Raw genomic sequence first — 22,826 nt, forward strand, 5'->3', positions numbered from 1 at the left:
TCGCATTAAACGTCCAGCTCCTTCGCTTTCTCCACCCGCCGTTGCCATGCAGCAGACCAACAACGGAGAGATGCTTTATGAGATGTTCTCCCACCCATGGACAACCGTCATAAAACAATAAAGGGAGAGATTAAAGGGAAAAGCAGCTCCGTTTCCCCGGCAGACAATGGATTCAAACAGTTTACATAAAATAAACTCTTTGTTGTGCTGGAGGGAGGTTGGAGAAGGCTATTTTTCAAGGCAGAATCTTCCCTCCATGGCTGGATTTTCAGGATTAATGAGTCTTTATTGTTCTGGCTTAGAAGTTCGTGGATGGAAGGGGTTGCAAGGAGGGAAAAAACACATCCTCCTCCTTTTATTTTATTTTTTGGCTCCCCGTTTCCTGCTGTCAGAAGAAATGTCCATAACTGGGCTCGGTTCCAAGTGGGGAGAAGGACACTGGAAGCATGGAGGCTGCTTCGAAAAATGGTGGACAGGACCACATGGTTTGAAGTCCTGGGGGAAAAAGGGGATCATATCCATGGTGGGTTTCCAAATTTTTTACCACTGATTCATTTGCAGGTGGATGCAATGCTTCTGCGCATGCACAGGAGTGTCCGGGCGGGTGGGTGGAGCCTCCCACTGCCACTACTACTGGTTTGCCCAATCTGGACCGAACTGAGAGGAACCCACCTCTGGTTCATATGTCTTGAAGATCTTGAAGAAGAAAAAGGGAAGAGATGCTGAGAGTGCTCTGGTTTTATGCCCTCTCTTTTATGCCCACCGCAGAGCTTCCTGTTCCTGCGCAAGAAATGCACTCTGATTGGTGGTCAGACTCCCAGGGTAAAAATGCAAGTAGAAAAATAGGTGAGCTCCCGTGACTTGTCACAGCTTCTGCCAACCTAGCAGTTTGAAAGCATGTAAAAAAATGAAAATAGAAAAATAGGAACCACCTTTGGTGGGAAGAGAACAGCGTTCCGTGCACCTTTGGTGTTGAGTCATGCCAGCCACATGACCACGGAGACGTCTTGGGACAGCGCTGGCTCTTCAGCTTTGAAACAGAGATGAGTATCGCCCCTTACAGTCAGGAATGAGTAGCACGTATGTGCGAGGGGAACCGAATGTCCACGAGAGAAAATGTGGATGTTTTGTTACGCCATTCTATATCGGTTCCGTGAATCTGCTTCCTGAAATATTCCCTCAAGCGCGCACTCACACATGCAAACAAAAACATACAGGCACCATTGTCCTGCTTTCCACAATGTCAGTTTCATAATTAGAGTCTGCAACCCCCGGGTCGTTTCTCCAGCACGTGAGCAGCTAAAAATACTCCCCTTGAGGATCTCTATTCAAGTTTTATTTTTGTGTTATTATCTGAAATGCAATCGAAGGAGACGAGACAAAGGGGGGAAAAAGTGGAGCGCTCTCATCATAAAGTCAGAAGTCAAGGAAGAATTTTTTAATGATTGACCTACTGTTTCCCAACTCTCTCCCTCCCTCTCTCCCTCTCTCTCTCTCCCTCTCTCTCTCTCTCTCTCTCGGCTAACAACTCTGAGCTGAAATTGATAATCGATAGCATTTTCCAATTCCGTCTCTGCAAAAACCAAAGTAACTCATTAATGTCTACGTTATATTCAGGTTTATTTCATTTGTTTATTCCGTTCAGATGCTGTCCATCTCTCCGTGGAGTTTTACAGCCACCCCCTTCATGGTTGTCCCAAAGGTGCTTTTTTTCAGGAGGCATCTGGACTTATCCATTTCCCAGTGATTGCAGAAGGGTCAGCAAAGTAGCAAAAAATGTCTACCACCTTAAGAGATTAACAGAATCACCGAGTTGGAAGAGAAGATACCTCCTGCTCAAGCAGGAAAACCCTATCACATTTCAGATGATTGGTGATCTAGCATCTTCTTAGTGTGGAGAACCCATAACTTCTGGAGGCAAGTCATTCCACTGGTTAATTGTTCTCACTGTCAGGAAATATCTCCTTAGTTCTAAGTTGAATCTCTCCTTGATTAGTTTCCATCCGTTGTTTCTTGTCCTGTCTTCAAGTTGTTCAGAGAATAGCTTGACTCCCTCTTCTTTGTGGCAACTCCTGAGACACTAGAAGACTCCTATCATGTCACCCCTACTCCTTTTCATTAAACTATTATTATTATTATTATTATTATTATTATTATTATTATTATTATTATTATTGTACAATTGTATCACAGCGGCCAGTTGTTTCGCCGGATTTGGCATTGGTTACTAGTCGGGCCCCACCCAGGGGCCTAGGACGTCGTAACGTATTTTCGTAATATGCGTGCAGATCCAAGCAGTGCGGCTTTTTGCATTTGACTGATGGTGATTCTGTCAATTTTTAACTGTTTTAAATGTAATTCCAGTGCTTTTGGAATAGCACCCAGTGTGCCAATTACCACTGGAATTACCACTGCTGGTTTGTGCCATAGTCGTTGAATTTCGATTTTTAAGTCCTGGTATCTTGCGATTTTTTCATGTTCCTTCTCGGCGACCCTGCTATCACCTGGTATTGCGATGTCTATGATTGTGACCTTATTTTTCTCAACCAGTGTGATGTCTGGTGTATTATGCGCCAGTATTTTGTCGGTTTGTATACGGAAATCCCACAAGATCTTGACCATCTGATTTTCGGTGACTTTTTCAGGCTGATGTTCCCACCAGTTTGTTGCTGTTTTAATATTATAATTTTTGCACAAATTCCAATGGATCATTTGTGCTACTGAATTGTGCCGCAATTTATAATCAGTCTGCGTGATTTTTTTACAGCAGCTGAGTATGTGATCAACAGTTTCATCAGCTTCTTTGCAAAGTCTGCATTTGGCATCATCAGAGGATTTTTCGATTTTGGCCTCAATGGCATTTGTGCGGATAGCTTGTTCTTGCGCAGCCAGGATTAGTGACTCTGTTTCTTTCTTTAATGTACCTGTTTTTAACCATAACCAAGTTTGTTCACTGTCCACTTTATCTTTTATTTTTTCCAGAAATTGACCATGCAGTGCTTTGTTCTGCCAACTCTCCATTCTTGATTTTATCACATCTTTTCTGTATTCTTGTTTTGTCTGTTGGGCCTTCAGTAGATTTTTGTTCTTTACCTCGATTAATAGATGTTCTTGAGTGTCTTTTAAATAATCAGCCAGTGCATGTTTTTCTTCTTCAACTGTTTGCTTCACTTGTAATAATCCTCTGCCACCTGATTTTCGGGGCAGATATAGTCTATCAGTATCACCACGTGGATGTAAACTGTAGTGTATTGTCATTAGTTTCCTGGTTTTTCGGTCCAAAAGGTCCAAATCAGCTTGTGTCCAGTTAACTATGCCAGCTGTGTATCTTATAACTGGTATTGCCCAGGTATTTATGGCCTTGATTGTATTTCCACCATTCAATTTAGATTTTAAAATTTTCCTAACTCTGTTGGTGTACTCTCGCCTGAGAATAGTTTTTACTTCTCCATGCTTGATGTTATCCAACTGCAGAATGCCTAAGTATTTGTAGGCTTCATTTTCTTTGCATTTAATTAGTTGGCCATTGGGCATTTCAATTCCCTCAGATGCAGTGATTTTGCCCCTTTTTATGGATACAGTGGCGCATTTTTCCATGCCAAACTGCATTGAAATATCGGTGCTGAATACTCGGACTGTATTTGTCAATGATTGGATTTCTATTTCTGACTTTCCATAGAGTTTCAAATCATCCATATATAGTAAATGCGAAATTTTTTCAGCTTTTTTGGCTGTTTGGTAGCCTAATTTCATTTTTTTTAAGATTACTGATAGTGGGATCATTGCGATGATGAAGAGAAGAGGTGAAAGTGAATCACCCTGGAAAATTCCTCGCTTGATATTAACCATTCCGTAGCTCTCATTCCCTACTGCCAACTCAGTTCTCCATTGTTTCATTGCCTTTTCAGTAAAGGATGTAATATTTTTGCTAATGCCAGTTGTTTCTAAGCATTTTATGATCCAACTATGTGGCAGTGAGTCAAATGCCTTTTTGTAATCAATCCAGACCATATTCAAGTTCGTTTTTCTGTTCTTACAATTTTCTAATATCATTTTATCAATTAGAAGCTGATCTTTTGTGCCCCTGCCCCTTCTTTTGTTGCCTTTTTGCTCTACTGGCAAGATGTTGTTTGTTTCCAAATAATCCATCATGTTATCTGCAATAATGCCTGTGAGTAATTTGAAGGTTGTTGGTAAGCATGTTATTGGTCTATAGTTTTCAGGTGTTGTTCCTTTAGTTGGATCTTTCTGAATCAAGTATGTTTTTTTTATTATTATTATTATTATTATTATTATTATTATTATTATTATTATTATTATTATACAATTGTATCATAGTGGCCAGTTGTTTCGCTGGATTAGGCATTGGTTACTAGTTGGGCTCAACCCAGGGGCCTAGGACGTCGTAACGTATTTTCGTAATATGTGTGCAGATCCAAGCAGTGTGGCTTTTTGCATTTGACTGATGGTGATTTTGTCAATTTTTAACTGTTTTAAATGTAATTCCAGTGCTTTTGGAACAGCACCCAGTGTGCCAATTACCACTGGAATTATCACTGCTGGTTTGTGCCATAGTCGTTGAATTTCGATTTTTAAGTCCTGGTATCTTGCGATTTTTTCATGTTCCTTCTCGGCGACCCTGCTGTCACCTGGTATTGCGATGTCTATGATTGTGACCTTATTTTTCTCAACCAGTGTGATGTCTGGTGTATTATGCGCCAGTATTTTGTCGGTTTGTATACGGAAATCCCACAAGATCTTGACCATCTGATTTTCTGTGACTTTTTCAGGCTGATGTTCCCACCAGTTTGTTGCTGTTTTAATATTATAATTTTTGCACAAATTCCAATGGATCATTTGTGCTACTGAATTGTGCCGCAATTTATAATCAGTCTGCGCGATTTTTTTACAGCAGCTGAGTATGTGATCAACAGTTTCATCAGCTTCTTTGCAAAGTCTGCATTTGGCATCATCAGAGGATTTTTCGATTTTGGCCTTAATGGCATTTGTGCGGATAGCTTGTTCTTGCGCAGCCAGGATTAGTGACTCTGTTTCTTTCTTTAATGTACCTGTTGTTAACCATAACCAAGTTTGTTCACTGTCCACTTTATCTTTTATTTTTTCCAGAAATTGGCCATGCAATGCTTTGTTCTGCCAACTCTCCATTCTTTTTTTTTTTAAATAAATGTTTTTTAATTTTAATTTAAAACAGGTACAGCATCTTTCTTTACATCTGTAGAAAATGTATCAATCAATTACAGATAAGTTTTGGTACATCTCCTCCACAGTCAACCAACATAACTCATATTAACTCAAGCCTTATTATATATCCATTTTCATTTAACTGTAATTATTATTTAGAAATATTAATAAAAGTAATAATCTTGAACAATACCTGCCCACACCGGTGGGAAAAGAAAAAATAAAAAAAGGCAAATAAAAAATTAAAATTAAAATAAAAAATAAAAAATAAAAATAATACAAAAAAAGACAAAAACGACAAGAGACAAGGCAGGAAAACAAAACAAAACACAGGTGTCTATTATTAAAAAAAGAAGAAGTATATCAACTGGTTACAACATGCTTTGGTGCTTCTCTTCCATTAACTCATATTAATTCAAATATCTTAACTCGAATATTTACCATATCAACATCATTATACCTCCAGTTTTAATTACCTATGGTTATTTAAACATCCTTCATCCTTAGCTATGCTAAAGAATTAATCCATAACACATGCTGACAATTCATTTACTTATTTGTAGAATCCTCTGTTATCATCAAATCCTCATGTCCTATTTTAGCTGGACATCCATAATATTTAATTATATCATATATCATAACATTTTCCCAGTATTGATTAACATTTTATTGTATGTATTTTATTTAGTTTTTTTAATAGTGATAATTATTGTAGTTAATACTCTTTATGTATAATCTAAAGATGTTTTCTCATATCCAATTGTTAGTTATCATATCAACTCTCCATTCTTGATTTTATCACATCTTTTCTGTATTCTTGTTTCGTCTGTTGGGCCTTCAGTAGATTTTTGTTCTTTACTTCGATTAATAGATGTTCTTGACTTTCTTTTAAATAATCAGCCAGTGCATGTTTTTCATTATTATTATTATTATTATTATTATTATTATTATTATTATTATCGCAACAACATAATTGTATCACAGCAGCCAGTTGTTTCGTCGGATTTGGCATTGTTATTGTTGTTGTTGTTATTATTATTATAATTATAAGAGCCAAGGTGGCGCAGTGGTTAAATGCAGCACTGCAGGCTACTGCTAGATCAGCAGGTCAGCGGTTCAAATCTCACCGGCTCAGGGTTGACTCAGCCTTCCATCCTTCCGAGGTGGGTAAAATGAGGACCCAGATTGTTGGGGGCAATATGCTGACTCTCTAAGTCTGCTATTGCTAAGTCTACTGCTATATTATTGTTGTTGTTGTTGTTTGACTACAAGCCATATCAACGTACAAAGTTGAACACATGTTACCATTCAACTAGACATACCCAATTCCTGCAACCGTTCTTCATATGTTTTCATTTCCAGTCATCTTTGTTGCTCTTCTCGGCACTTTTTCCAATTTCTAAATCCTTGTCATGATCAGCTTTAAAAGAACTGTCTAAAGAATTCAGACATGGAGGGAAGAAGCAATTTATGAAGAGCTGTTTTAGCACAACAACAATGTCTTTGACATGTCAAACACGGGTGTGAAAAACAGAGGCTGCATAAACAGAGGGACAGAATCAAGATCACGTGAAATGTAACATACCACGTTATAGCGCCTTGCTAAGGCCACACTTGGAATATGGCATCCAGGTTTGGTCACCATGATGTAAAAAAAGATATTGAGACTCTAGAAAGAGTGCAGAGAAGAGCAATAAAGACGATTAGGGGACTGGAGGCTAAAACATATGAAGAACGGTTGCAGGAACTGGGTATGTCTAGTTTAATGAAAAGATGGACTAGGGGAGACATAATAGCAGTCTTCTAATATTTGAGGGGCTGCCCCAAAGAAGAGGGAGTCAAGCTATTCTCCAAAGCACCCGAGGGCAGGACAAGAAGCAAAAGGTGGAAACTAATCAAGGAGAGAAGCAACTTAGAACTAAGAAAAAATTTCCTGGCAATTAGAACAATTAATCAGTGGAACAATTTGCCTCCAGAAGTTGTGAATGCTCCAACACTGGAACTTTTAAAGAAGATGTTGGATAACCATTTGTCTGAAGTGGTGTAGGGTTTCCTGCCTGAGCAGGAGGTTGGACTAGAAGACCTCCAATGTCCCTTCCAACTCTGTTATTCTATTCTATTCTATTCTATTCTATTCTATTCTACTCTACTCTACTCTACTCTACTCTACTCTACTCTACTCTACTCTACTCTACTTTATTCTGCCCTATTCTTCTCTACTCCACTCTATTCTAAAACCCAAAGCATTATCAGACGTGTTTCCTGTTCCCCCCTCCCTCCCAGGCAAACTGGAAAGCAGCCGAGAGCTTCATGTTTCTCTCTTCTTTATTTTTGCACACACCTTTCTTTCTCTCCCACCCCCCAATGTCCTTTCTCGCAGGGTTTCTAGGACATTTCAAAGATGGCCTTGAAGGTCGCCCCCCCGGGGAGACAAATAGCAGAAGTCAGGTGGAGAAGAATCTGGGGAGAGGAAGTTGCTGAGAAACTATTTTGTGAGACACCTGCTAGAGGAAACAGCCGAGAGCAGGGAATGGCTATTGAATTAGGGGAGGGGAGGGGGGGAAGAAGAAGAGAAGAACAGGAAATAAATCTGCAGTCTCTCGTGGGATAAAGTTTTCCAGGCAAACTCTCAATGCACCTGAGCAGTGTGATTCCGATTAAGGTCATTTTGACTTTCCTTCTGGGTGCTGAGGAAGCTCAAGATGATGGATTGCTTGTGACAGTTGACTAGAACAGAGAAGAAGTCAGACGAAGGGAGGTATTTCGACGTATGAAATGTGATAGGCAACCAAGTGACCTCTGGATAATTTGGATTGTGACTCTCCTACGTCTTGGCAACAAGGCCAACCAGCTGGGGGTCCAGGTGCACATGGAGGCCATCACGCGTGTTCTACCCACAAGGCCGAGAGGTTACTATTTTTGTAATGGGGAAAAAAGAAAACAAATTTTACTTGGAGCATCCAGTGGTCGAAAGAATGGCCTCTCTGCTGTAGGGAAGAGATGGATTATGTTGCACAGCTTCCTAAGCAGATACAAAGCCAGGAAAAACAGCTGAGAGAGCAGTTGGTGGGCCACAGGTAGTCGATTCTGCTTGATGCATCCTGGACTATATAATTACAAAATGGCATTAAATGTTAAGCGGAAGATGAAAGTGCTGGGGAAAAGATCTCCTCCTCCTTATTTATCTCCTCCTCCTCCTCCTCCTCCTCCTCCATCTCTTTATCTTTCCTCTTCATCATCTGTCACTTCCTCCTTCTCTCCCTCATCCTTGTGTAACTCATCCTCCTTTTTGTCTATCCCCTCTGCCCCCGATTATCTTTCTCCTCCTCCTTTATAATCTTTATCTATCTCTTCCTCCTCCTCCTCCTCTTTTTTCTCTATCTCTTCCTCCTCTTCCTGCTTCTCATCTTCCTCCTCTTTCTCTTCCTTGTTTATATCCTCTTTTTCCTCCTCCTTCTCTTTATAATCTTTGTCTATCTCTTCCTCCTTCTTTTCCTCCTTCTCTTTCTCCTCTTTGTCTATCTCTTCCTCCTCCTCCTCTTTTTTCTCTATCTCTTCCTCCTCTTCCTGCTTCTCATCTTCCTCCTCTTTCTCTTCCTTGTTTATATCCTCTTTCTCATCCTGCTGCTCCTGCTCCCCCTCTTGCTCCTCCTCCACTTTGTCTATCTCCACCTCCTTCTCTTTCTCCTCCTCCTCCTCTATCTTTTCATCTTTCCTCTTCATCATCTGTCTCTTCCTCCTTTTCTCCCTCCTCCTTGTGTAACTCATCCTCCTTTTTGTCTATCCCCTCCGCCTCCTGCTTGTCTTTCTCCTCCTCCTTCTCTTTATAATCTTTGTCTATCTCTTCCTCCTTCTTTTCCTCCTTCTCTTTGTCCTTTGTCTATCTCTTCCTCTTCCTCCTCTTTTTTCTCTATCTCTTCCTCCTCTTCCTGCTCCTCCTCTTTCTCCTCCTCTTTCTCTTCCTTGTTTATATCCTCTTTCTCCTCCTCCTGCTCCTCCTCCTCTTGCTCCGCCTTGTCTATCTCCTCCTGCTCCTCCTCTTTCTCCTCCTTGTCTATCTCTTCCTCCTCTTCCTGCTTCTCCTCTTCCTCCTTTCTCTTCCTTATTTATATCCTCTTTCTCCTCCTTGTCTATCTCTTCCTCCTCTTCCTGCTTCTCCTCTTCCTCCTTTCTCTTCCTTATTTATATCCTCTTTCTCCTCCTCCTGCTCCTCCTCTTGCTCCTCTTTGTCTATCTCTTCCCCCTCCTCTTTTTTCTCTATCTCTTCCTCCTCTTCCTGCTTCTCCTCTTCCTCCTCTTTCTCTTCCTTGTTTATATCCTCTTTCTCCTCCTGCTGCTCCTGCTCCTCCACCACTTTGTCTATCTCCTCCTCTTCTCTTTCTCCTCCTTGTCTATCTCTTCCTGCTCCTCCTCTTTCTCCTCCTTGTCTATCTCTTCCTGCTCCTCCTCTTTCTCCTCCTTGTCTATCTCTTCCTCCTCTTCCTGCTTCTCCTCTTCCTCCTTTCTCTTCCTTATTTGTATCCTCTTCCTCCTCCTGCTGCTCCTCCTGCTCCTCCTCTTGCTCCTCCTTGTCTATCTCTTCCTCTTCCTCCTCTTTTTTCTCTATCTCTTCCTCCTCTTCCTGCTTCTCCTCTTCCTCCTCTTTCTCTTCCTTGTTTATATCCTCTTTCTCCTCCTCTTGCTCCTCCTCCACTTTGTCTATCTCCTCCTCTTCTCTTTCTCCTCCTTGTCTATCTCTTCCTGCTCCTCCTCTTTCTCCTCCTTGTCTATCTCCTCCCCCTCCTCTTTTTCCTCCTCCTCCTGCTTCTCCTCCTGCTCCTCCGCCTCCTTCTCATACAAAAAGCTATTTATCTAGAATTGGTTTAATCTGCAAATATCTCTTTTGCCTGCCTGACAAAAGTTTCTGAACTTCGGAACGATATGGGGCAGAGGAAGTAGCGGGCACCAAGACTGTTCCAAAACATATCTCCCCACCCCCCAACCCCTCATCTCTGCAAGGGCTTCTCTGGCATGTCCTTTCTTGACAGCTTGTTATTAGGCAGATTTCTGCACATTAACTGAAATTAAGTTAAGCTGTGCCTGGAAAACCACTTGGTGACTGACAGCTTTCTCGATGCAGTTGAAGAGACGAGGGTGAGTTTCCACTGACAGATCAACTCGGGCTGTCATATCCCGACGCCCATCTCTTCCTCGCATGCAAACCAGACTTAGCTGATGAGCGTGAAAACAGAAAAAAGAAGTCCACCAACGGTTCTTAGCGTTGACATTTTCACCCCGAAGCAAAATATGCTTGTGATAGACACCCGTAGCTGACACTACCCTGTGCTGGAATATACTTTGCTTTCTGACACGAAGCAAAACTGGAATCCTGGAGCTGGGAAAGTTTGTCCCTTTCTCTTGATTGAATGTCCGAATCAATTGGCTGCTTGGCGAGGTTCAAGGGTGCTCGCTTGGCCCCCGAGTCCTTGGGAACTAATGTTCTGATCTCGGCTTCCCCAAAATTTGTCTGAAATGGTATAGGGTTTCCTGCGTAGGCGGGGGGTTGGACTAGAAGACCTCCAAGGTCCCCTTCCAACTCTGCTATTGTATTGTATAGCTGTGAAAAAGCACGAGGCAGGTTCTATCTCTCCCTATCTATCATCTATCTATATTCCAGCAAAAACCCTTTTATTAAATGAATGTGAATTCCTCTCATTCACCTTCAGCAAAGGCCTGGGAAACAGTCTTTCAAAGGAGTATTTATGACCCCAGACCTTATCTAGCTTGGAAAGCTGCCATGTCAATATTTTCCCAATGAGGTGCTCTGCAAGGAAAGGCTGGGCACAGAGTCTCTGAGATTCATGGACAGATCTTCACACTCCTGAAATGAATCTAATGACCGAATGAATGAATTGTTTCCTGCAAAACCCCACTCCCCTTTCGCTCCTCTTTTATTTCCTATGGGAGGGCCCAATCACCATCCACCTGTGATTTTACTCCCAAGTTGACTCATGTTCCTTAGCTGTTCCCTTCGTCTGGCAACTCTGTATATGCGCACACTGGGAACAGGCTCCAGCTGTTCTTCTGCCTCACTGATGTCTGACTCTGAAGGCAGCTGATAACTGTCAGATGGCCCTGCCCCTCTCTCTGCCTCCGACACAGAGCCTTCCCCCGAGCCTTCCCCAGACTCCAGGACTGGCCCATCTTCCTCCCCAACCCTCCTCACTCTCTGAATCGGGCCACAACAGGAACTAATAACATAGGACCTCCTGATTCTATTACAAAGCTCAATAGATATATTCTTCCCATCAAGATGCCCTCAGTTCCGAGAGTGGAGGGGACCCGGGAAGAATTCAGAGTAATCAAAAGTGCTACTAAAGGAAGAGCGTATGACATAATGCTATCTGTGGCAGATTGGCAAAATGACCTTCAAGAACTTTAGAAAAGTAAAATAAAAGTGGGTATTAATGGGTATCAATTATTCAGCCGTGCTTCCGTCCCATAAGGCTCCGTGCATGAATTCTTTATCTCTTACTCTTCCATAATAGAGTGCCAAAGATTTATTCCTGAGTCAAGTTGCTAGTTCCCTTTAGTTCCAAAGGAATCCGCCTCCCTCGTCTACTTTTTCCAAAGTTCACCACTAAAGTCAAACCGGAGTCCCTTTTCCCTTGGAAGGATCAGTAAGTCAAAGTTAATTAAGATAACAAGGAGCAAAGAGTGACAAATAATTAAAATGGAACATGATCTTTGGAGATGTGAAAAGAGGAGGAGGAGGAGATGCCGAAGGGAGGGAGGGAAGGAGGGAAGGAAGAAAGGGAGGAAAAAGGAAGGCAAGAATAGGAGGAGGAGGAGATGGAGAAGGAAGTAAGGCAGGCAGGCAGGCAGGCAGGCAGGCAGGCAGGCAGGCAGGAAGGAAGGAAGGAAGGAAGGAAGGAAGGAAGGAAGGAGAGGAAATTCAGTGCTGAAGATTCTTTTTTTAATTATTTTATTGTAAAAAATCAAAGTTGGATATGGTGCAAACATCCTAGTGTTATCTCCGCCATACAAAACTAAAGTATAACACAAATATTGTATATTATGCATATCTTATCCAAAGACGTCTCCGTGGTCATGTGGCCGGCATGACTCAATGCTGAAGGCACATGGAACGCTGTTCCCTTCCCACCAAAGGTGGTTCCTATTTTTCTACTTGCATTTTTTTACGTGCTTTCAAACTGCTAGGTTGGCAGAAGCTGGGACAAGGAACGGGAGCTCCCTCTGTTACGTGGCGCTAGGGATTCAAACCGTTGAACTGCCGACCTTTCTGATGGACAAGCTCAGTGTCTTAGTCACTGAGCCACTGTGTCCCTCTGTGGTATCTATTATTAAATGTTAATATCTTACTCCTTCACTCCGGGATTCTAATGCATCCATGACAAATCTTCTTTCTTTCTTTCTTTCTTTCTTTCTTTCTTTCTTTCTTTCTTTCTTTCTTTCTTTCTTTCCTTCCCACCCGTTCCATTTTTTTTGGGGTGGTGGTGGTGGTTTTAATTGTTATATATTTTTCTTCATCAGTGATCAGCGAAGCTTCTCTGATGAACACAGCCCATTTAGAGGGTTTATAATTCCAATACAGAACTTCAATAAAGAAGAAAGCAACCGACTTGCTGGGAATCCCCTAAGGGGAGACGGCATTTTGGAATACAATAAACTCATTTGGTACTTGCTGGCTTTTAAAAGACCTTCTCCTTCTCTTTTCTCCTGCTTATTAAATTATATTCTGCAAATCCAAATCTTCTGGGGACCAGGAGAGAGAGGGAAAAAATGCACAAAGTAATAGGCGACAAAACCTGCTCTTCTATATTCCGAGTTTTGCTGTGAAAAACACTGTTTTTTCTCCCAATCTCCTGGGTCTTTTTTCTTTTTTTTTGTAATTTTTTGAGGGGGGGACAACGAAGTTCTGAGGTCACATTATTGTTGCCGAATTGCAGAAGGGCTTTATTAATATTTGGTGCTGAGTTAATGATTGCTCTATTTCCATTTCGCCCTTCAAAAAGAAAATCCAGGTTTGTTTTTCTATGCGGCCTTCCGATGTATGTATTTTTTAAAATGCTCTTCTGCTTCTGTTTCTCCCACAGTTTTCACATCTGTATCCAGCTTCCCCAAAGGGGTAGATGTTCAATTTGATTCTCAATGAATGAATTTTGAATATAGTTTTCCATGGGGGGGAATATAGCAATAGCAATAGCAGTTAGACTTATATACCACTTCATAGGGCTTTCAGCCCTCTCTAAGCGGTTTACAGAGTCAGCATATCGCCCCCACAGTCTGGGTCCTCATTTTACCCACCTCGGAAGGATGGAAGGCTGAGTCAACCTTGAGCCGGTAAGATTAGAACCGCTGAACTGCAGATAACAGTCAGCTGAAGTGGCCTGCAGTACTGCACCCTAACCACTGCGCCACCTCGGCTTGGATAGATACACAGAATGGATAGATGGATGGAGGTTTAGGTAGCTATAGTATTCAAATTTGGTTTCTGTTGTGGCCCAGCAGGAGCCGTTGGAGCTGCCGCCACCTGGTGGCCAACCCGTCTCTCCTCACCCTGCTGTCCAGGGTCCTCCACCCCTCCAAAGTCCACGGGGAAGCTGGCCCTACTTCCGCCTTTTGTTGCTCCACCCACTTCTCCAAGATTACAGCCCTTGCCGACCCCCGTCCTTGCAGCACAGGACTTCATTTCTGGGATCCCGGCAGGCCACCAGTGTCTTGGACCGTGTCCTGTGGAGGCCGTCATCAACCCTTTTCGGCCGCATCCCGAGCGTCAGACCCAGGGGACGGGCCCTGCGGTGGGGGATAGTGTTGTGGCCTGGCAGGAGCCGTTGGAGCTTCCGCCAGATTCCGACAGCGAGGGGGCTTATGAGTCGGCCTTGGAGGAGGTGGAGGACCCTGGACAGGGTGTAGACGCCGAGCAGGGCGAGGAGAGACGGGTTGGCCACCAGGTGGCGGCAGAGCATTGGATCAAAGGGAATGTTCCTGAAAGTATTTGGGAGTTGTATCAGGAGGCAAGCAGGCTTAGGTCTACTCAGTGTAAAGGACAAAGGAGTAACTACAGGAGATGATTGTGAGCAGCTGTTGCTCATTGGGATCCTCACCTGAGTATAAAGAGACTGCTGGTGCCACACCCTAGTTGAAGAAGTCAACGTTCCATTCCATTCCGTTCCTGTTCTAGTGATTGTCTTGTTCGTGTGCACACATCGAGAGAAGCCAACTTGGATAAGTGGTTTTGAGATAAGATAAGCCAGGTTTGCATTTTGTTATGAGTTATAGGACTTTTGCCAGAGCTATTATCTTGTTTATTTTGGGCTCGCAGCCAGCAAGAGCCGGGACTGATTAAAATAAACCTTTTGAGTTACGTGGCTTTTGGCTTTCATTCCTGGACAGAGAAGCGGGGTCAGAACAGGTTTCCTAGTCTGGTCTATCCTGAACGACAGACAATATCCTCCCTAGGAAGGTCCACCTAACAGTTACCTTCAAATCTTTGGAGCAGGCTGAGACATTTTTTTGTTCAGCCATGTATTGATTACTTATATTGGTTGGGTTGGGTTGTTTATTGGATTTATATTAATTATATTATGATGATCATGCAAATAGGTGTTGCTATAAATTATATGTGTGTGTGTGTGCGTGTGTGTGGGGGGGAGAGAGAGAGACATAAGGTAGGTAGATAGATGGGTGGATAGATAGACAGAAGGACAGACAGACAGACAGATAGATGTTATAGGATGGGTGGATGGATATAGATAGATAATAGATTGAGGTAGGTAGGTAGGTAGGTAGGTAGAGAGATAGAGAGATAGAGGTAGAGAAAAAGACTATGGATATAGATAGACAGAAGTTAAATAAATGCATCAATAGATTGGTACACAATTGGACAGAGATGAAGATAGACAGGTGGGAGTTGATTAGATAGATAGATAGATAGATAGATAGATAGATAGATAGATAGATAGATAGAGCTGGATGGATGGATGGATGGATGGATGGATGGATGGATGGATGGGTGGGTGGGTGGGTGGGTGGGTGGGTGGAAGGATGGATGGATGGATGGACGGACAGACAGACAGACAGACAGACAAATGTTACAGGATGGGTGGATGTATATAGATAGATCATAGATAGGTAGAGATAGATAGATAGATGGATGGATGGATAGGCAGACAGACAGGTGGACAGACAGATCTTGTCTTCAGTATGTATTATCCACTGCCTGTAATCTCGTATTGTCTATAAAGTCCTTCTAACCCTCCGTTCAGAAATGCCAACCCTCTCTTTTCACCTGAAACTGCTCATACGGAGAATATCCGTTCGCTCTGCAATGAATTTGATAAGCCTGAAAAATAGCTGAAAGTCATCGCCCTGAAAAATATCCGGAGAAGAGAATGGTTCACTTCGATCTGAGGAGCTCATTCATTCCCTCTTGAGTCTCCCGAAACCAACTCGCAAACTCGCATCCGTCTCATTGGACCCTTTTCGGCTTCCGTCTAGCTCCCAACCTTTTTCATCACCTGGGGATGATGGAAGCAAAAATGAGTTCGTGCGGCCCAACCGGAGAACGGCCCTTGAAGCAGCGAGAGTCTCTCTCGGCAGGAGAAGGTGACATCAATTGTCCCCAGAACAAAATGAAATCATGTGTAATTTCTCTGGTCATAAAGGGTCTACCTGCTCTCATTACGAGCACATCAGAGACATCAAGGGAGTGGGGATGGGGGGGGGATATGCTCTGACATGTGAAAAATTTGTTAGCACTTTTATATACATGCAGATTAATTTAGCAAAGTTCACCTCGCTTGTTGACTTTCCTGTTAGGTTGATGGCAATGTTCCTGGCAAGCCGGGAAAGGTCTGAATAAATTGTCTCTCTTGCCTTCTTCAATCCATCACCTGAAACCCAAACCTCTTTAGCAATCGCTGAAATTCAGGGAAGTTAACCTAGTCCTAGGGACGCGGTGGCTTTGGGGCTAAGACGCTGAGCTTGTTGATCAGAAAGGTTGGTAGTTCGGCAGTTAGAATCCCCAGCGCCGTGTAACGGAGTGAGCTCCCATTCCTCGTCCCAGCTTCTGCCAACCTAGTAGTTCGAAAGCACATAAAAAATGCAAGGAGAAAAATAGGAACCACCTTTGGTGGGAAGGGAACAGCGTTCCATGTGCCTTCGGCGTTGAGTCATGCCGGCCACATGGCCGCGGAGACATCTTTGGACAGCGCTAGCTCTTCGGCTTAGAAACGGAGATGACTCCCCCCTGGAGTCGGGAATGACTAGCACATATGTGCGAGGGGAACCTTTACCTTTACATTTAACCTTTAATTCCCTCTGGAATGAGCTGCCCCCAGAGCTTCGTATAATCCCCGACCTCCGATCCTTCCGACGCGCCCTAAAAAGTTGGCTTTTCCAGCAAGCCAGCCTGGCCTGAACAATAAATAAATAAATTATTGATCATTGTTAATTTTAATTCAATTTTTTTATTTGAATGTGGTTGTCCACAGTCATGAACTGCTTCCGGGACTCCGGCTCTGGATTTTGTCTGGAGGTTGACTCCAGAAGCCTTTTCCAGTAATGGATGTAGCCACAAGGCAGTGGAGGTTTGTAACCAGAGTTTCCCTTCTCCTAGAAGATGGTTCTGCCGCTGGATCTTCCGTTGGGGCATAGAGCCCTCTTCCGCCTCCAAACCAGGGGTGGGTTTCAACTGGTTCGCGGCGGTCCCCGCAAACCGGTTGGTCGGCGAACTCAGAAGTAAGTAACTTCCGGGAACGGCGAAGGGTCCACCCGCCTGCCCGCGCTCATTACCGGTCTTTGAAGGCTTCTGCGCTTTCACGCAGGGGCATGGCACATACAGCGCCTGCATGATTCTCCGCGAGCAGCTGGATGGCACATACAGCACCTGCGCGAGTCTCCGCGAGCAGCTGAAGCATTGCGCAGGCGCTAAGATGCATGCGTGAACTTCGCGCGTGCACGAGGACGCCGCCGGCCCCGTTCCAACCGAACCGGTTGAAACGGGATTAGCAACCCACCACTGCTCCAAACCCATTGACCGTCTTCTCCCGTAACCCTGGGAAGGGGCCCTTACGAGGTGCTCCCAGCCGGGCCAGCTGGGCCAAGGTTTTTTAAGGAGGTGTTACTCCTCCATCACTCACCCTTTGTCCTGGCTTGTGACAGGCAGAGCCTGGCTTCCCAAACGTTGGGCCCAGGATAGCGGGTTTAAGGCAGACCCTAACAGAATGTCAATCATGGGAAGGAGAAGAGAGTTACGGATTCGGGTTAAGGACAAAGCCTTTTCAACGTTTTGCTCTTACGGTGGGTCGAGATAGTCCGGGGACATCTTGACCTCATCAACTGGTAAGGAGAGGCTTTCTGATTATGGTGCTGGAGCTATAATGACCATTAGCCATTGATCTCCTTCCATTAGGCCGTTCTCTCTCTTTAACGATAGATCGTCTGTCCTGTGTCCTTCATACCCCCTTTTCTCTGTCTTCACTCAGCTGTAACCATGGATGCTTCCTCTTCCCTTAACTCGTCCTCTTCCAATTTGTACCTTTTCTCTTGCACTTTTTTCTGGAAAGGGGGGGGGGTTTCATCACCGCGACTTCTGATAACTCTTTAGCTAGGATCAAGGGGGCTTCTCATCCCCTTTTCTTTTTTTCTCTGTTATATTTGGTGTTGTTGTTTTTTTTGCTTTGCAGAATTCTCTCGGCATACGAAAAGCCCCCGTTAGTAAACATTGACGCACGATGGGCTTCGGGTGGGCCTAGATGGCTCAGAAGCGGCAGAAATGAGAAATGCCCCACTGTGTCCCGAGTCTGGTGTTGGCGTCAGGGGGAAGTGGGGGAGGGAGGAGAATTAATGACAGAGCCTAAGAGGAGGAGCTGTGTAAGGGAAGAAGAGGTTTTCCATCGGAATTGAAGCTGAAATGTAATTTCTAAGAAGGCAAACTTCTAAGAAATTTCTCTCTCTTCCTCCTCTCCCACTCTCCCTTCCCCCCCCCTCTGTCTCTCTCTGTTTCTCTGTTTATCTCACTCCCCCTCTCTCTGTCTCCCCCCCCTCTCCTTCCCCCCCCTCTCTCCCTCTCTCCCGCTCCCTCCCTCCTCTAAATCTGGATTTCCCATCACTATTGTATAAAGTCCTCATTTCAACCCTTGAAAATGCAATTATGTTATTTTCTGAGGTGAGATTTCTTTTGTGCTTATTTATTCAGCCTATTTATCTCTTTCTTTCTTTCTTTCTTTCCTTCCTTCCTTCCTTCCTTCCTCCCTTCCTTCCTTCCTTCCTTCTACCAGTCTATCTTCATCTATCTGTCCAACTGTGTATCAATCTATGGATATATTTAACTTTGTCTACCTGTCTATCCTTTGTCTATTTTCTCTCTCTTTCTCTATTATCTATCTATCTATCTATCTATCTATCTATCTATTCATCCATCCATCTATCTATCTATCCAATTGTGAATCAAATTATTGATCTATTTATTTAACGTCTGTCTATCCATTGTCTTGCTCACTATATCAAAATCTGTATTTCTCTTTCTCATCCCTCCCTCCCTCCCTCCATATTTATCTATCCATCCATCGATCCATCCATCCATCTATCTAATGTATATCTAATGTATACATTAGATATATAGTAAATAAATAAATCTCTCTCTCCCACGCATCCATCCATCTACTGTATCTAATGTACATCTAATCTATATCTAATATCTATCTATCTATCTATCTATCTATCTATCTATCTATCTATCTATCTATATCATCTATCTATCTATTATCTCTATCATATCTATCTATCTATCTATCTATCTATCTATATCTATCTATCTATCTATCTATCATCTCTCTCTCTCTATTTATCTATCATCTCTATCTCTATCTATCTATCTATCTATCTATCTATCTATCTATCTATCTATCTATCCCATCTATTCCATCTATCTCATCTATCATCTCTCTCTCTCATCCTCCCCCAACAAGGCTCAACCTCCCTCCCCCTGCTTCCTTTGTGGAGTGCAAATTGTGCCAGCTCAGAATTTCTCACGTCATGCATTCAAGCATGACTAAAGTCGACAACTGAACTCCCCACGGGATTGATCAGCCAAGTGACTCTGGAGCAGGGCATCTCCCGCCCAAGCCCCCCGAGCTGCCAGCCGCGTCTGCTTTAAGTAGAACTGGCACAACCCCTCCGTCGCCCTCTCATTGTCTTGCCACTGGCCTTGTAAATAAAATTTACCATTTCGGTTGGGAGATGGCGCTTCCTCCCAGGCCTCCCCTGTGGAATAAACCTTGAGTGCTGTCACTCAGGGCCTGATAGGGCTGTACGCTTAAGGAATGGACATTTAATCCCAGTCCTGTTAAGACTAACCTCCTTCCTCGTTATTTTCTTTTTAAAAGTCTCTGCAGATAATAGCCAGGTATAATACTGTTCTCTGCCAAACCTGTCACCTCACGCTTCTGCTGCTAATTAAATGAACAATGTCCAAACGAGGTTAATGCAAGGAATCAACCCATAATTTCCTTCTGTTTATTCCATCAGACGAGAGTTCTCTGTGCCGTTACGGGGTTGCTTGGCACACGAGTTCTGATTTCTGAATCCATTCATCGACAGCCAGAAGAAAGTTGGTGGAGGGACTGCGGCAAATATTGTGGAAACTTAGGAATTGGTGCACCTGGTGTTTGGTGCCTTGTTGAGGGTCACCAGCCAAAAATGTATGTCCCCGGGTACCGGGATAGAAGCTAGGAGACTGGGAGTTCTAGTCCCAGTTTACAGACAAAGCCAGCTAGGTGACTTTGAGGGCATCCGTCTGTCCCATTTTACCTGAAATGGGGATTCATTGCAAACGTTGAATCTTTGCCAAAGATGGCCTTCAACTCAGTGTCCCCACAAGAAGCTCTTGGGCTTATTTTTAATCGCTGAATGCCTCTTTTTCCAAGGTTAAACCCAGACTGAAAAAAGCATCACCAAATGTCTTCCTTTGTAGGCAGGAGAGACTGGAGAAACAACAGCTGACATATTCTCAGGAACTGAGTCATTTTGCATAGCAGCTGAGTCAACGCCACGTTGCCATTATGAATCCTTTAAAACCAGACACTTTCTGGCTATTTTAAATGGGAAATGCATGCCTTACCACGCTGGGGGTGTTGGCAGATGCCTTCCCAATCCTGCTTTGTAATTTTCTCCTTTTGATTGAAACTGCTCCCCTAATTTGGGCAGAGTTGAATAAGAAAAGTTAACTCTACTGATGTATAACCTGTCTCATAAAATGGGGAAAAGGAGAGAAATTAAGGGTGGGGGGATTGTTTGCTGTTGATTACAAATTGGCTTAAAGAAAGGATCAAAGCCTCCTATCATAAGTCTGAACTGAGCTGATCGCTTGGGCAGAGAATATACAATGGATGAAATTAAACTGATGGAAGCTTATCAAAGAGGAAGCCAAACCTAGAACCAAGGAGAAATTTCCTGACAGTGAGAACAATTGGTCAGTGGAACGACTTGCCTCCAGAAGTTGTGAATGCTCCAACACTGTGAGTTGTGAGTGCTCCAACACTTACAATATCTCAGTGATTACTGTACTACTCAGTGATTACTGTACTACATGGGGCTGCCCCTGAAGAGTGTCCGAAGACTACAGCTGGTCCAGAATGCAGCCACGCGAGCGATAATGGGTGTACCTAGGTACACCCATGTTACACCTATCCTCCGCAAGCTGCACTGGCTTCCCATTGGTCTCCGGACCCGCTTCAAGGTGCTAGTCGTTACTTTTAAAGTCCTACATGGTATTGGACCTGGCTACCTGAGAGACCGTCTCCTGCCATTTACCTCCCAACAACCAATAAGATCACACAGGTTGGGCCTCCTCTGGGTGCCGTCGACTGGACAATGCCGGCTGGCGGCTCCCCGTGGGAGGGCCTTCTCTGTAGCTGCACCGGCCTTGTGGAATGAGCTACCCGCAGAGATCCAGACCCTCACCACTCTCCCGGCCTTCCGTAAAGCAACCAAGACCTGGCTGTTACGGCAGGCCTGGGGCTGTTGATTAATTTCCAGCCCCACTTGATGGAATGGATGTTGTGTTGATTTTAATTCTGTATTTTTAAAAATATTTTAAATGTTTTTATTTGTTTTGAGCTGCCCAGAGTCCCTAGGGAGTGGGCGGCATACAAATTCTATTAAAGTTTAAAGTTTTTAAGAAGAGGTTGAAGAACCATTTGTCTGAAATGATAAAAGGTTTCCTGCTTGCTGAGGGAGGTTGGCCAGAAGACTTCCAAGGTCCTTTCCAACGCAGTTATCAGTGGAATGACTTGCCTCCAGAAGTTGTGGGTTGCTCCATCCCTGGAGGTTTTCAAGATGAGATTGGACATCCAGTTGTCTGGAATGGTATAGGATCTCTTGTGTCAGGGTTCTGACGGATGGCCTAATTAAATCATGAGCCTTCAGCCAAGCTTCAAAAGAAATACAATTAAGAGCAACATGTTGGCATGTACCCAAGTGAAGCCAACTCTGAGCCCACGTGATTTACGGCACAATTATGACCCTGTGCCCCCCCCCCCCCGGTATGTCATAAATCACATTCTCCAATGGACAGCCAGGGATGGGATTTGGAGGTTCCCCAAACCAGCCATAATGTTAGTTACGGGTTCTCCTGAACTTGGGTAAATCTGTAGCACTCCATCCCTGAGCCTCATCCTATGACCACCATAGAAGGGAGAAGGAGAGCTAAAGGTCTTCTCTGTATGCGAGCAGAGGCCTCTGAATTGCTCTTCATTTTGAAAAGCCACAACAACTTCCTTTTGGGAGCATTAAGATCAGGGAAAAACAGAAGTCCGCGAAAGCCACTCTGGACTCTTCTTCAATTGTTTCCATTTGGAGGCAATTTATCTACATTTTCACACCATTGGTTTTTTGTTTTTTTTTTGAAACAGCAAGGCTATTTGGGGTTGTTTCGATGCTTCTGCAGTCAAGGGGGCAGGGGGAATAATAATATAAAATAAAAGGAGCTGTCGGGGGAAATTGACAAAAATGCACTCTGAAATGAAGTCCCCAACCTAAAATGCTCAACGGAGTAAGGATCGTCCTTGAGCTTTGTTGGCTTGGTGTTTGCTGTTTTTCATGCACCCCTTGAATTTCGCTTCACAATCGACATGCTGATTAAGCATCGAGTGCAGCCAGTGTCCACGATTGCTTCAACTTCCCTTCTGCCCCCGTTTCGGGTACTTGGAGTTTGGCTTGGAAGGCGAAGGGATGGATGGGTGAAGATGCCAGTGTGGCAATGGAAGATTGGACCATGGGATGGACTTGTGGGTGTGGGGGCAAGTTCATGAACTTTCAACTGGGTGGAAACCCCGGGAAGCTTTCAGATTCAGGTTTCCCACAGATGTGCCAACAGGTCTCTCTTAATGAATTGGAACTTTGGGGAAAGATCTGCCTTGAACTCTGATTTAATTTTGGTTGCTATTTGAAACGCTGACAATCTTCAGGAGATGACCAGGCTGAGACCGAGGGAGGGTCAAGCATGTCATCAGTTTGGAGTCTCTTCACACCCTCTATATACTCTGGTTTCTCTTCAGATTGTAAAAATCTTTCACCTTTTGCACACCCTCAAGAGATCTGAGTCCAACCCTCAATGAATT

This window comes from Thamnophis elegans, chromosome 16 (genome assembly GCF_009769535.1).
Source record: "Thamnophis elegans isolate rThaEle1 chromosome 16, rThaEle1.pri, whole genome shotgun sequence".
NCBI lineage: Eukaryota > Metazoa > Chordata > Lepidosauria > Squamata > Colubridae > Thamnophis > Thamnophis elegans.